Here is a 15,591-nt window from a genome sequence, read left to right as displayed (position 1 = left end):
TCCTTGTAAAAGATAAGATCCTTACTCTTTGTAAATGCAACAAATAGGAAAGGAGGTCAGTAACATGAGAGATAATCAAATGATCAAGGTAATTTGGGGCATCCAGGTGGCCCAGGGGATAGAGCATCCATACATCTCTAAAATAATAGAGATTATTTTATAATAATAATAATAAAATAACATAATAAAATAATTTTATAATAATATAATAAAATAAAATAATAGCACCCACCTCCTGGGTTTGTGATATAAATTCAGTTGGAAGACATCTCCCATGTAAAGTGCTTTGCAAACTTGTAAAGCATCATGTAAATGTGACTAGGAGAAGTCATGGTTGTTGCTTGTCATTGGCTAGGTTTACCATCCTCTGGGTCGCTAATTCTCCAGACTTACACTCACACTGGCAGGTCTGGTTCCCCAGGATGGTTGGCTACTCCATTCAGGGTCCTAGTGGTACCCTTAAGGGGCTGTATTTCTAGAACTGTTACTCATGAGTCTCAGCCATTATGCTTTCCATTGATTTTCAGTTAGTAGTCTTAATCAAATTTGAGCAAAGCCAGTTACTATTGTGGTATAGGAAGATCATTTGATGCAAAATGTCATCACCAAACCTGGAACAAATACAACCTGGGTCCAGGAGAAGAGTGAATTTGAAATACAATTGTGATGAGGCATAGGAGTGAAGAACAAATGTGGCTAGAGGGTAAACTCCCAACTCCCTATCACAGGAGTCTTTTTCTTCTTTTTTGGAGTCTTCATGAAATTCTCTGCAAGTTGTGACATCAGCAATGGATAAATCACTCCATTAGGTTGCCCCCTCCCAGGGCACTGGCTTCTCTACTGGATGGATTGATCTGTTCCCATTTTATAATCTCTCCAGACCATGCGGTGCTTACAAGGTTATTGCTTGGGCATATCTATCTCAAAGTTGCTCCTTGGCCAGTTCCCAACTCCTGTAGTTATTGCTATCAGCCGGGAGGGACTTTGCTATTGCCTTAGGTCACTGGTGAGACCATTGAGATCTGAGGAGCTCCAGAATTCCCATGATTTCCTGAGATATTAGGCAGAAATAAAAAGAGAGAAACTCTCTTCTCATAAATAATTCCCTCTCAGAAGCTTACCTGGACCTCCTCTGCTATGAGGGGCGCTCTGGACCTGGGCCCCCTGAGAAGATAGGAGACGCCCAAGAGTCTGGACCTGCTGACGCGGCATTGCCACGCTGGCACTGGGGCGGCTCTACTGGACTGGGCTGGGCTCCGCCCTCAGGGAGGAACTGGGGAGGGGCTTACCCAGAATAGGAGGGCGAGTTCTGGGTGATTTAAGGCACAACACGGAAGGGGACGGGGGGGGGATTTCTTGCTGACCGTCATGTAATAAAGCTGCTCTTACCCACCTCCGGTGTTCTGCCTAGTGATTCTCCCCTCGACCCCCTGAGGGGAGCCAGAGACGTCTGAAGACCCTTGGGCAGGGTGAGTGATGCGGTAATTAGGGCTCTGCCCCTAACACTCTGCCACTAGACTGACATGCTACAGCACTCCTTGACTAAACTTGTTTGCTATTTTATTCATAGGCTTAGAGGTATGTCTGATTCTCTCAGCCAATCACAAAATTTCCCTGGGTGGTGGCATCTGTCCATCAAGTCAACTAGTATCTACTAAGTTCTTAAGGACAACCAGCCACTTCATGCAACTCTGCCTCACTTAAATCCAATTTTTTCAAATCAAAAGACATCACCAACCAACCAGGTGCCAAAAACTGTGCTAGCACTAGTGATACAAACCCAGGCATAAAGACAGACCCTGCCCTTAAGAAGCTTACATCCTAAAGGGGGAAAACACACAAAAGGAAGCTGAAAAGAGGGGAAGGGCAGAGATCAAGGTACCCAACCCAGGGACTTTGGAGAGAAAGTCCAAGAGAGTCAGGAATATATTCTGGAGAGGAATAAAGACATAGTTTACCTTTGCCTCCTTAAAATAGAGGTTCTGGAAGGTCCCTCAGTGGATAGAGCACTAGGCTTGGAATCAGAAAGACTCGTCATCATGATTTCAAATCCAGCCTCAGACACTTACTAGCTGTGAGACCCTGGGAAAGACACTTAACCCTGTTTGCCTCAGTTCCTAAAATGAGCTGGAGAAGAAAATGGCAGACCATTCCAGTACCTTTGGCAAGAGAACCCCAAATGGGCATCAGACATGACAGACTGAAATGATTCAGCAACAGCCAATAAGAGGCTATAAGGGTAGCGGGTACTGCCAATGTGTAAATATAGGGGTGCAGTGAGTTTTTAGGGTAAATAAAGCTTCTGAGACATTGCAGAGAAAGATTGGGAGGGTCAGGAGTTCATTCTTTATCCAATGACAACAGTTTAATCCTCTCAATTTGATTGTGGATTTGTTCACATCTAGTTCACTCCTAAATGACTGATTGAATCAAACTTTCTGGACCTTTCATGATTTACATTAATTGAAGCAGAGTCTACAGTTGAAAGTATCATATTCCAGCTACAATGGCTGAAAACAGATTGGACTGAGAAAAATAACCAGCAGAGAGAATTCTACCTGAGGGCCTTAAACGTTTAGGGCCACTGTATCAAATTCAGATAGGAGACCACTAAATTGTACATAATGATCCCTGTAGGCCATATATTGACTTAATTTTAAAATGCAATATAATTTTCTTTTATTGTATTTTATTTTGTTAAATATTTCCCTGTTACATTTTAATCTGGTTCAGGCCACACCCAGATATGTTGTGTCACAGTGGTCTATGTGTTTGATATCTCTGATCCTATGTCATTTTTTGAGGATCTCTCCTCCTCCACTTGACCCAGGCTCCCAAACATACTCTAAGTATGTCTAGCCCATTTGCTTCTCTGCAGTTAAATTTACTATTATTGATACCCATTATCCCCAACTCTAGTAGAGTAAATGATTTGTTCTTGACAGTTCACTGGCACCCTCTTCCTTAGGACTAGGAAATTGTAATTTGGGGAATAGAAAGAATTTGAAGACATGAAGCCAGAAAATCTGGGTTCACAAGTTCTAGCTTTCCTACTTACTCCTGCATGACCTTACGCAAGCTTTTCACTACCTACCAGAGTACACTCCAGACTTCTTCATCATGCCCCACAAACCTCTTCATCCCAAAAAATTCACTAGCCCTGGAATTCATATCTTGGAAGTACCCTTCCAATCCTCCTTCTGACTGCATAACTCCTCCTCCAAATTCCATTTAAAGAGCTGCCTCTTCATTTCTCACTAGGCTATACTATGGATGTCTCTATGATAAGGGCCTTGGTAACCCTCCCTCCCCTTCCTACTTCCCTTCATGCCTAGTCTTCTCCATTAGAATATAAACTCCTTGAGGGCAGGGATTATCTTTTTGTTATTTGTATTCTCAGCACAATGCCCACAAAAAAGTAATCACTTCATAAATGTTTGTTGATTAAACAAAGTACTTAATGGTACAGTACCTCAGTTCCCTTAGTGGCAAAATGGTGGAGTTGGAATAGATGATCTCCAAGATCCCTTCTAATCTGATCTATGATATGATTATAACATGCTATGATAAGAACAGCTATTGTTTTATAGCATTTTAAGGTTTGCATCTTATTTGATACTCACAAGACTGAGAAGTAGATGCTACTATTATGCCCTTTTTACAGATGAGAAGATTCAGAATTTGTGATTTGCCAAGGGTCATACATTCAACTAGCAAGTTTCTGTGTAGGAGTGGAACTCAGATCTTCCTGACTTCACCTACAACACTATCCATAGCACCACCTAGCAGCAATGACAAGTTATAACCTTGGGTGTTTCGAGTACTCTTTTTTAAGCTTATATTTCTTCATACATAAATAAATAGGCATAATATTATAAGACTTACATTATAAGATAATTGTAAGAATCACATAAAGAAATTTACATAAAGCACAAATATCATCAAGTGCTTTACTGTTGTTGCAGTCATTCACCAATGCCTTGCCAACTAATGAAAGCATAGGACTGAAGAGAAAACAGTCTATGGAGAAATGAGAGTTGAAATAATGTGGGACTTCTAGCACTAGTAGTAGGTAGCAAGACAGTGGGGAAAGTGCTGGGCTTGGAGTCAGGAGAGATGTGGGCTGAGAGCTGGAAAGAAATTGATTCTGGCTCAATATAAGGAAAAACTTCCTAACCACTACAACAGTCCAAGATTGTAATTGGCTGCCTTAGGAGATAGGGGGTTCTCACTCTCTTGGGAGATGGGGGTTCTCACTCTGTCTCTAAAGGTCAAGACTGTTTGATCATTTGTTGGGATGTTGAAGAAGAAATTTGTGCAAAGGGCCTGGTTGGATGAAGTGACCACTGAGAGGCAATCTTAACTTGACTTTGGGCTTCAGTATTTTACTTCCGACCCTGACTAGGTATGTAAGGAAAGAGACAGACAGACAGAGAGAATGAGGCAGAGAGAGAGAGAGAGAGAGAGAGAGAGAGAGAGAGAGAGAGAGAGAGAGAGAGAGAGAAGAAGAGAGAGAATCAGACTGAGAGACAAAAAGAGAGAGAATCAGACAGATGGACAGACACGGAACTCGTGATGTCTTTGGTAGGGAGCTCCCAGATGAGGAAACTTCCTTCCAAATACATAGCAGCACATTCTCTGCCATGTACAGCCTTAGAGACTTGCCTAGAGCCATGAGAGATTGCCCAGAGTCACTAGTGGGTGTCAGAGGTTAGTTGGGCATATCACCCAATTTCTCTTGAGTCTTAGTTTTTTCATATTGAAAAGAGATCATTCTTATAGTGCTTACTTGAATTAATTAATTAATTGATGGGAGGGGGAAGGAAGCACATTTATTAAATAAGTTATCCTGATGAGATCATGAGATAATGCTTGTCAAACACTTTGCAAACTTTAAAAGTCTTCTGCACAATAGAAGCTATTACTCCTCAGGTCAGGGACATGACGTAGGTCACTGTAGAAAGATCCTGAGCACATTTTGCAGATTGGTGAATATTTTTGGAATATGATTTCTTTTCATCAGCTGATTTTTTGTTTTGTTTTTTGTTTGTTTTACCCCGTTGGCCTCTCTTCTAGACTTCTCTCATTACACTATATTTAGGGAGATGATTCAATGTTTTGTTTTCTATCCATAAAGGGACTGTGGAAATTCAGAAAGAATCAAAGTGCAGGATGGAAAAATATTCCCCCCTACATCCAAATCTGATCACTCATTTCTGTAACTCAATAAAACAACAAGCCATCATGATATTTTGTGAAATGCCTTCATACCTGTTATCTTCTTTTCTAACAGAGCCTTATACACAGGGGGTCCTGAATAAATGCTTGTTGAGGTGAGTTTCATCTTCACAACAACCTTGAGCAGATACTACTGTCAATATTTTACAGATGAGGAAAACAGAGGCCCACAGAATATAAAATGACTTGCCCAGGGTCATATGGCAAGTTATTGTGAGTCAGAAGTCGTCAACAAGCCTTTATTAAGCTGAGACTATGTGCAAGGCATTTTGCTAATCCCTAGGGATTTAAAGAAAAGCAAAGAGAGACATAAAACATAAAACTCTGCTCTCAAGAAGTTCACAGTCTGATGAAAGAGAAAACATTCATACAACTATGTACAATTTATATGTATATATATGTACATACATGCATATATGTGTGCATGTGTATATATATTGCTCTGAGATTATTTTGTGTATATATACATATGCATATATTATATATACACATATATACTATATATACACAATATAATATATGTATAATCCTATTTGTGTGTGTATAAATATACATATATGTATATATATATATAAAATCATGTGTGTGTATGTATACACATATATACACACATACACACAGGATAATCTCAGAGGGCAGGCAATAAGGTTAAGGAAGGATCAGAAAAGGCTTCTTGAAGAAGGCTGAACTTTAGCTATGACTTGGAGGAAGAAGAGGCAGCCAGGAGGGAGAGAGGAGGAGGGAGAGAGTTCCAGGCATAGGGTACAGCCAGTATACAAGCTCAGTGTCAGGAAATGGAGTGTCTTGTTCAAGAAATAGCCAGGAGGTCACTGTCACTGAATTGCAGAGTTCGTGGATGGCACTAAGGTGTAAGAAAATTGAAAAGGTAGAAAGAGACCAGGATATAAATGGCTCTAAAAAGCCAAAGAGAAGATTTTATATTTGAATCTGAAGGCTATAGGGAACTACTGGTATTTATTAAATTGGGTGTACCATGGTGAGTCTTGCAATTTTTGAAGATAAATTTGACAATTTGGTGGAAAAATGGTTTGGAGTGTGGAGAAACTTGAGGCAGGAAGACCAACCAAAAGGCTGTTACAAGACTCCAGACCTGAGGTGATTAGAGCCTGAACCAGAGTGGTGGCAGTGTCAGAGGAGAGAAGGGTGAATACAAAAGAGATGTTAGAAACACATTCCAAAAGTAGAATCAATAGAACTTGGCAACAAATCATACACAGAGGTTGAGAGAGAATGAATAGCTGAGGATAATACCTAGGTTATGAGCCTGAATGAGAGAATGGTGATACCTTCTATAGTAATAGAGAAGTTCAGAAAAAAAGCATGGGTTTGGGGGAAAGATAATGAATTCAGTTTAGGACATGTTGAGGTAGTAAGTCCAATAGGCAAGTTAAATGTAAGATTGGAGGCCAACAGAGATTAGGGCTAGATATATAGATCCAAGAATCATGCACATAGAGGTGATATGAATCTATGAGAGTTGAGGAGATCCCTAAAAGAAATAGTATAGAGGGAGAAGAGAGCCCAAATGGAGACTTGGGGAATACCCATGATTAGTACACATGACCTGGTTAAGATCTAGCAAAGGAGGTTGAGAAGACATGGTCAGACAGGTAGGAGAAGAATCAGGAGAGATGAGTGTACTAGAAACCTAGAAAGAAGAAAGTAGCAAGGAGAAGAGGATGGGGAACAATTGATGGGGTCAAAGGCTTCAAAGAGATCATGAAGGATGAGGATCAAAACAAAGTTTCAGTTGAATGATGAGGTCAAAAGCCAGACCCTAAAGAGTTAAGAGGAAAATGAGAAGCATTGGTTCTATTTCTCCTTCCCAAGGAGGTTAGCCACAAAGTATAGGAGAGATAGACACTGATAGCTAGCATAGATGCACAGATCAAATCAGGGTTTTGGGGAGATGGAGATGTGGGGGTGTTTGTAGGCATCAGTAGATAGAGACTGAAGGTAAGTAATAGTATGGAAATGATAAAGAGGGTGATAGGCTTACTGGAAAAGACAGAATAGAACAAGAGCATTTGTTCATGTAGATGGCTTTGCCTTAGGAGAAGGATCATCCTTTCATGTGATACATAGTAAGGATAGAAATGTAGCAGAGAGTATCTGGATGGTGCAAAATGAGGGGGGGAGAAAAAGGAGGTCTCAGTGAATGACCTCAATTTCCCCAACTCCCCTTCCATGAAATATGAAGCAGAAATGTTAGAGGGAGGGGAATCCACAAGAGGTTTGAGCAGGGATGAAAAGGTTTGGAACAGCCACTTAGGTGAGTAGGGTAGTGAATTAATTAGGCAGGTATGAAAGGATTATTCTGTTAGACTCAAAATTTTGGATTGCATACCCATAACACATCACTATCCTCCTCCTCTATATGACTGGGGCTCAGACTGTCTTGCTGGTTTATCAGAAAGCCTTATAGGTCTGTACTTTTTATAAGCGACTTTAGAGCAGGACTCAAATCTGCTCATTCTCTTATCTTCATATTCCTCATCAATGTCTCAGGCAATGCTGAACACAGAGAATTCAACAAATATCTGATTGATTTACTGTTTGGAGAAGGTAATAATAACATCATGTACTCAACCATTCTGCTCCCTGCCATTAGGCTTGGGACATATAGAAGAGGTGAGACTGAATCAGTCTTATAAGGGAGGGCTGGGTCAGCTCTCAATCAGCTTCCATTTTTCCAGTATAACTCCAGAAGGGACAGATGGGCTTATGCATTTTTTTTTCTACTCTCAGCAGCAGCTACCTAACCAGAAAACCGAAAGCTTTCCTTTTCCGTCAAAACATTCTTTGTTTCATGCAGGATGTGTTCTGAGGGGGACAGTTGCATAGGATGGGAAGAAGGGAAATGAATTTTTCAAGGAGAGGATGGTATATTGAATTCTCCATGTTATAGAACAGGATGCCATTAGTTAATTCCTGTTGGGAAAGGAAAGAATGTGCTTCATTTTTTGGTGGCAGGGGGTGATGCCTGAGATAAGCTAAGTGAGATGGCAGGCAGTCACCCTGTTTCTGTCCCTTAACAGGTTAGCAAAGAGCTCTGGAAAGATATTGCTTTGACATGTAGCTGAGAGGGATGCTGGGTGGAGAAAATCCCGAACCCTGGTGATCTTTCAACACAGGGAGCAGTTTGTGTGTTTTCTGAGTCATCTGACACACAGAGTGTAGGACTTTCCTGATGGATAAGGAAACTTGATGTACTCATTTGTTATAACAATGAGGTCATTGGAAGACCTATAAAACTGCAGTTTGTTATCCAAGGTCAAAATCAAGTTTGTTACAAGGATAATGGCTCCAGCCTCATTTAACAAGCCAGGTTTGACAAGTTGAACGATTCTTTAAAGGATATTTATTTAATTGTAGCATTGCTGGCCTATTATAAACACATTTTTGATTGTAAAGTGAACCATGAAGCCCAGAAGAGATTTTTCCACAGGAAAGGAATTTACTCTTCCTTCTGGTAGGGTCTTTCGGAATTAGAATGACATGACAGTTGTGACGCAAAATAAAAGCAGCCCCTTCCCCACCTCGAGGAACTCTTTTTCAAATCATCACTGAAACATGAAGACGGTGAGAGAAGAAAGCATAGGGATGCCCCCATTTCAATGCATACCTAATTTCTGGAACTCTAAGATTGAAAATCAGAAGAAATTAGGCAGTGACCTCAAAAATCTGGACTGACTGATTCCCTGACCCTACACCATCTCTCCCCTCCTCCCTACTTTGGCAATATGGACAGGATGTTTTGGCATCATGTAGACAGCCTGTATCAGCTGACTCCCACCAGGAAGCCACCATAAACCCATTCAAAAAATTTATTGTTTTAAAGGGAGTTTTTCATTATCCCCACTGTGTTATGAAGAAACATGGTCAAAAGAAATTTGGTCCCATTCACTTCATAACATAGCTCATTTGATTTGGAAAAATAACTTTTTATCAGGGGATCAGAACACTATTTCTATCCTTCTCCCAAACTAAGAAACTGCCTATCCTGTATACAGATGTTCAGACAGGGTGTGTATGAGTGGGTGTATGTGGGTGTGTGGGGAGCAGATGGTGGGCAGGAGGTTGGGGGAGAAGATCATTATTTTTATTTGTTTTTCGCAGTTATTGGAAGCATTTTGACAAATTCTTCATCACCACATGTTGGAATACAGTATATGTTTAGTCTAGAGAAAAATACACTAGTAGAAGACCACAATATCACACCAGGCAAAACCATTGGGCTCAATTCATTTGGACATTCACGAATCCCTGGCCAACTACTGAGAGAAAAAAAGTCAATCCACGGATTTGGGGTTTGACTGTGACCTTCGCTTTCTCCTACCCCAAAGAAATAATGGTTCTGAAATAAAAGGCAGAAGGGAAGAACATTTTGAGTTAGTGCATTTGATTTTACTGAACCATTTTATAAGGAAACAACTCACCCTGGATATGATGACATCCTGCTGGGTTCTTCTGGAGAGAGCATGCCTTCTCTGCTCCAGAGAAGTCTTTCCCCATTTACAGCCTTCAAGACTTCATTTGCTTGGCAATTTAATCTGTAGGAATGCCAGTGGGGAGTCTCACCTGTCTCAGGGCAGCAGATGGATATCATTATATAAAGAGGTGAGGAAGCTACCCCTAACAAGGCCTGGTGAGTAGCTTCTCAGCCTTTTGGTATGTGACTTTTAAACAAAGTGCATTCCATGGTCAGGGTTGGGATGGAAGGGGGTGAGAAGGTAAGTGATTTACAAAGCCATTGGTCAGGGAAATGGTAGAACACATATATTCTGAAAAAAATAATAGACAAAGTAAACTGTCAGATTGACCTACATGTATATTTTCTTCTAAATTTTAACTAAAGTTTACATTCATTCAATCAATCAATTTGATCTTTGCCTGATATGTATAATCCACTATGTCAGGTTTTAAAGGAGTTTGAAAGATAATTAAAATATCTTATGACCTTATAGGACTTGAGACTTAGAATCTAGTAGTACTTCATTTGTATGGATTTCTGAATAGTATTTCACTCTTGAGAATTGCTTAAGAACTCTCTCCCATTTGAGGCAGCTTGGTGGTATATTGAACAGAGCTGAGAACTTTGAGTCAGATTGTCCTGAGTTCAAATCTTAGTTTTGTGACATTTACCTTTTTTTTTTTTTAACATTTCTCATCCTGTTTCCTCATCTGTAAAATGGGGATAATAAAAATACCTACCTCTCAGAGGTTGTTGTGAGAATGTAAATCTGGAAATGGCATAGAAATATTAATCAGTCAACCCAGCACTATATCTTTCATGCAAAATATCAAACGATTTAGTGTGAATTAGATTAATTCATACTTATGCACACAGGTTAATAAGTGAAGGCTAAAGACGAAATGATCTTTACAGATATGATTTCTTTTGATTTTCATAACAACCTGTGGATGTAAGTGTTATTATCCTGTTTGTACAGATTAGAAAACTGAGTTTAAGAAAGGTTAAGTGTTTGTCTAGGGTTACAAGACAAGTGTCTGGAGCAGAGATTAGTGAGTAAATGTTCATTAAGCACCTTTTTGGTACCAGGCACCATACTAAGTCCTTGGGATACAAAGAAAGAAAAAAGATAGTCCCTAAGCTCTAGGAGCTCAAGATCCAATGGGAGAAGAAAATACATACAAAGAACCTGAAAAGGAGAGATTGGGGAAAAGTCTAATGAAATCCTGCAGCCAGGGGTGGGACATGATGGTAACTGTCCTGGGAGTTCTCCTCAAATGGAGGATTTTGGAGGAGCTCTTCAATGTCCATCAAATAGTCTCTCCAATAAGAGAAAGAGGAGAGTCCTAGGGGCAAGGATACTGAGGAGGTGTGAATTTCAAAGTTGATGTCATCATGAAGGATGATGAATCGTTGCAGATCAGGAGTCTAGGAGAGCAACCGGGTGGGAAATGATGATTAGAAGTTAGGTTTTCCTGACTCTTGTTCAATCATTCACTCCTGGCCAACTTTTTGTGACCCCATGGACCATGGCATGCCAGGCCCTTCCATCCTTGATTATCTTCTGAAGTCTGTCCAAGGTCATGTTCATTCTTTCCATGACACTATCTATCCATCTCATTCTCTGCTATGCCCTTTTCCTTTTGCCTTCAATCTTTCCTAACATCGGGGTCTTTTCCAATGAGTTCCATCTTCTCAATTATATAACCAAAGAATTTAAGTTTTGACTTCAGTATTTGTTTTCCAATGAGTAGTCTGAATTAATTTCTTTAAGTATTGACAGATTTGATTTCCTAGCTGTCCAAGGGACTCTCCAAAGTCATCTCTTGCACCACAATTCAAAAGTGTTGATTCTCTGGTGTTTAGTTTTCCTTATAGTCTTACTCTCACAGCCAAACATTGCTACTGGAAAAACTATAGCTAAGAGACTATACAGACCTTTCTCAGCAAAGTGATATTTCAGTTTTTTAGTAGTGTCCAGATTTGCCTTCTACTCCTCACTATCCATGGCAGTAGATACGACAGCCCTAATTCCAGGTTACAATTCTTGGCAACCTTGGATCCTTTATTCTGTTTATAAGAGCCATTGGTACTAGGATATATAATTAGATTTGATTCTATGTATAAAATCTCTGCTTTTGAAATGTTTAAATTTGGTCCAGGCTTAGAACCCTATGTACTGTACCACTTGGCTGCCTCTAGAGTCAGGAACACCTGAGTTCAAATTTGGTCTCAGATACTTATTGGTTGTGCAACCCTGGATTGCTTCATTTCTCTTTGCTTCCGTTTCTCATCCATAAAATCTGTAATAATAGCACCTCCTTCCTTGGGTGGTTGTGAGGATAACATGAGATAACCATTGTAAAGTGCTTAGTATAATACCTGGCACATAGTAGGTGCTATTTACATTTTAGCTTTTATTATTATTATTAAATAGATCCTGCAGAAAACCACAAATTAACATTATATATGTTGTATTTTCATTTATTTTATTAAACCTTTGCCAGTTACATTTTAATTTGATTGAACCATATTGAGGAATTTTACTTCCAGGCAATGAGTTTTACCCCTCTGTTAGATGAGATAGTGAGGAGAGCATTGAATTTGGAGTCAGGAAGATAAGAGCTTAAAGTGTACCTCCCACACTTACTAGATACAAGACCCTGGACAAGTTGTGCTACTTCTCTCAGTCTCAGCTTCCTCTTTGGAAATAGCATTAGCACCTATGTCACAGATCAAACAAGATCAAATAGGTGAAGCCGTTTGCAGACTTCAAAGCACTTTATAAATATTTATTATTAAAAGTCTCTAAGTTATAAAACAGCTGCTGATCTGCATTGGTGTAGGGAGATCCCTATGCTAAATAATTAACATAACTCATATATATAATTATTAATATATAGCATGTAATATATAATGTATTATACATATTATTTAATAATTAATAAAATTACTTTCCTTTTCTACTTTTTCTCCATTAGCAACATTTATCTCAATCCTTAGCAAATTACATGGAGAAAGTATGTTTTCTTTATAGATGAATCACAAATCTAAACCAAAGGGGAGAAGAAAAGAAATTTAAAGTCAGAGCTTTCTTTATGAGACTTTTCTACAGTCTATCCTTTCTGCATGCATACACACATATATATACATATATACACATATATGTGTATATACTTATACACACATATGTATATATGTGTGTGTATAGATATATAGATACAGGTACAGATACAGGTATAGATACAGGGATAGGGATAGGGATAGGGATAGAGAGAGAGAGAGAGAGAGAGAGAGAGAGAGAGAGAGATATGAACACTCAGATAAGTGACTCCCCCATCCACATACCTCTGAAATTGCAGGTATGTAGGACATCAATGAATTCAAATCCACATGATCAAATCTTCACTATCTCATCTAACAGAGGGATAAAACTCATCACCTGGAAGTAAAATTCCTCAATATGATCTAACAAATTAAAGTATGATGGCAAAGATTTTATAAAATAAATAAAATTATAACATATATAATGTTAATTTGTGATTTTCTAAGTCAATATTCAGTCTGCAGGATATGCTTAATGATGATAATAATAGTTAAAATTTATATAGCATGTACTATGTGCCAGGTATTATGCTAGGCACTACACGAAGTCTTCCAAAACTCTAGCCCCCTTCTGCAGAACCATGAGGTCTTTCCCAATTCAGTTGCTCATAGGTTGGACAACAATAGGTCTCTGCCCAATCTCCACTTAATGGTTGGCTTAAAGTGATTATCAATAGTAACAGTTTCTCTTTCCCTCTCAGTTTGATTTAGTTATTTTTTCTTTACCTCATTAAAAGGGTCATTCCCTGACTACTTCTTCAAGAAGTCTATTCACTCAATGGGCATTAACTCCCTCTAAGTGAGTACCTGAAAAGGCCAGCCTAAGAAAGTCAAGGTCTCCCATTGCATCCTGGGCCATCTCCAGTCATCCTGATGAATATCTGGTCACTGGGCTCAGATGGTTCAGGAGGAGAAAGTGAGGTTGATGACCTTGCACAGCCCTCTCTTACTCAAAACAAAGTCAAATGTAAGTCATGTCATCATTTCTCTGATGTCATGGTCTTCTTCGAAAACGAAGGATGAACACACAATGATGCTCAATCACCTACCAGTCTGAAAGGTCATTGTAGGGCATAGTGGGAAGAACACTTACCTTGGTTCTAGAAAACCCCAATGGAATCACAGCTTTCACTTAGGAACTGTGGGACTACAGGCAAATAATTTAAGGTAAAATACCTCTCTAAGGTAAGATAGGCATAATGCCTCAACTATCTACTTCATAGAATGATAAGAAATTTGTGTTATAAGTCACTTGTATTGCATGAAATCATTATTTACTCCATATTTATTTCTTCTCTTCCCAATTAAATTGTATATTAATTTTTCTCACTGCCAGGACACATCAACATTTTTCCTGGTACATAGTTGATCCCCTTTGAGGCTAACTCCTCTGGGTCCCTATATCAAAAGATATCTGAAATTCCCTCTAAATTCCTGAAATTCCACATTTACTTTCTAATATAAGGTAGAGATGAAAAAGAATAAGGATGAAGCCTCTAAGAAAAGGCATTAAATACTTGGGGAAGATAACTTGGGGAAGCCAGCAGGCAAACCTTACTCTCATAGACCTAACTTCCTTAAAGATCTCACAATCAGACAAACTGTCTAAGACCAGAAGAAAAATATGAATGCTTACAGACTAGGCACCAGCATTTTAGTGATATCCAGGATTCAGTAATATAGCAAATTTAATACTTAAATATTGTAGACATCAGCAAATGCAAAACTCTGCAAAAATAATTTCAAAAAAGAATTGGTCTGATTTTTAAAGGAAACACCTATTCTATCCAGCCACCCCCAATTTTTTAAAAATAGTTTCTCTATAAAGGTTTTTGATTCTCTGATAGTTTTATTTATAAGCTCAGTCATTTCTTGACCATTTCTCTGATTCAGAAGGCAATTTGAACTTGTTAGACTGGTATTGGGATTTTTGAACATACTCCTAGGTCCCCCTTTCCTGGATAAATTGAGCAACCTGGTCTTTAATTGAGTCACTGTTATTACAGACTCATCCTTCTGGGAAATTGATCCCTACTATGAGGAGGGTACCAAGTACAACCACAGCACACAAGATGCCTGGGGAGAGAGACATAGGCACACCACATTTGCCACCTCAGTTTCCTTTCCATGAGTCAGTGTCCTGGGAAAGAAAATAGTACATGCCCATGTAAGAGGACATTCCTTGGAAGATCCACATAGAGCAGCCACATTCTTCCCTGAGCTTGGAAAGCTTTCTCAGGACAGTTCTCAACGATTATCCAGTGTTGCCCCAAGGCAATCTTATAATTTGCTGTCAGCAGTAACTGCTCTGCTTCTCCTTAAATGCCCCAGCTAAGTACCCTTGAAGCATGCCACTTTTCAGTATAATTAACCAAGATCAGGATGTATTCCACCTTCTCTTTGTAACTCAGCTGGGTTTCTTAAAATACAGTACCAATATAGCTGCTGTGTCTACAGAAGCAGAGCCTGAAACTTCAGAGATGAAAGAGTGATGTTCTGATTCCTGTAGGTCACAACTCACTGTATATTATATGGAATTATATGCAAATTTCATTTTTAGTTCAACTGAAAATAAATATTTTTTCATTCCAAATCTACTTGCAGGCTTACCTGAAGGAAGGAAAATTTAACCATCCTTAATGATGAAACAGCATCCTCCTTTCCCCTCTTTCTCTTAGACTTAACCCTCTTCTACTTTTAGGAAAAAATAAAAAAAGGTGAAGAAAGTTAAAACAGCCCTAGAAAATGAATTA

Source organism: Notamacropus eugenii, chromosome 2, assembly GCF_028372415.1.
Source record: "Notamacropus eugenii isolate mMacEug1 chromosome 2, mMacEug1.pri_v2, whole genome shotgun sequence".
Classification (NCBI taxonomy): Eukaryota; Metazoa; Chordata; class Mammalia; order Diprotodontia; family Macropodidae; genus Notamacropus; species Notamacropus eugenii.
This window is presented reverse-complemented; position numbering follows the sequence as displayed.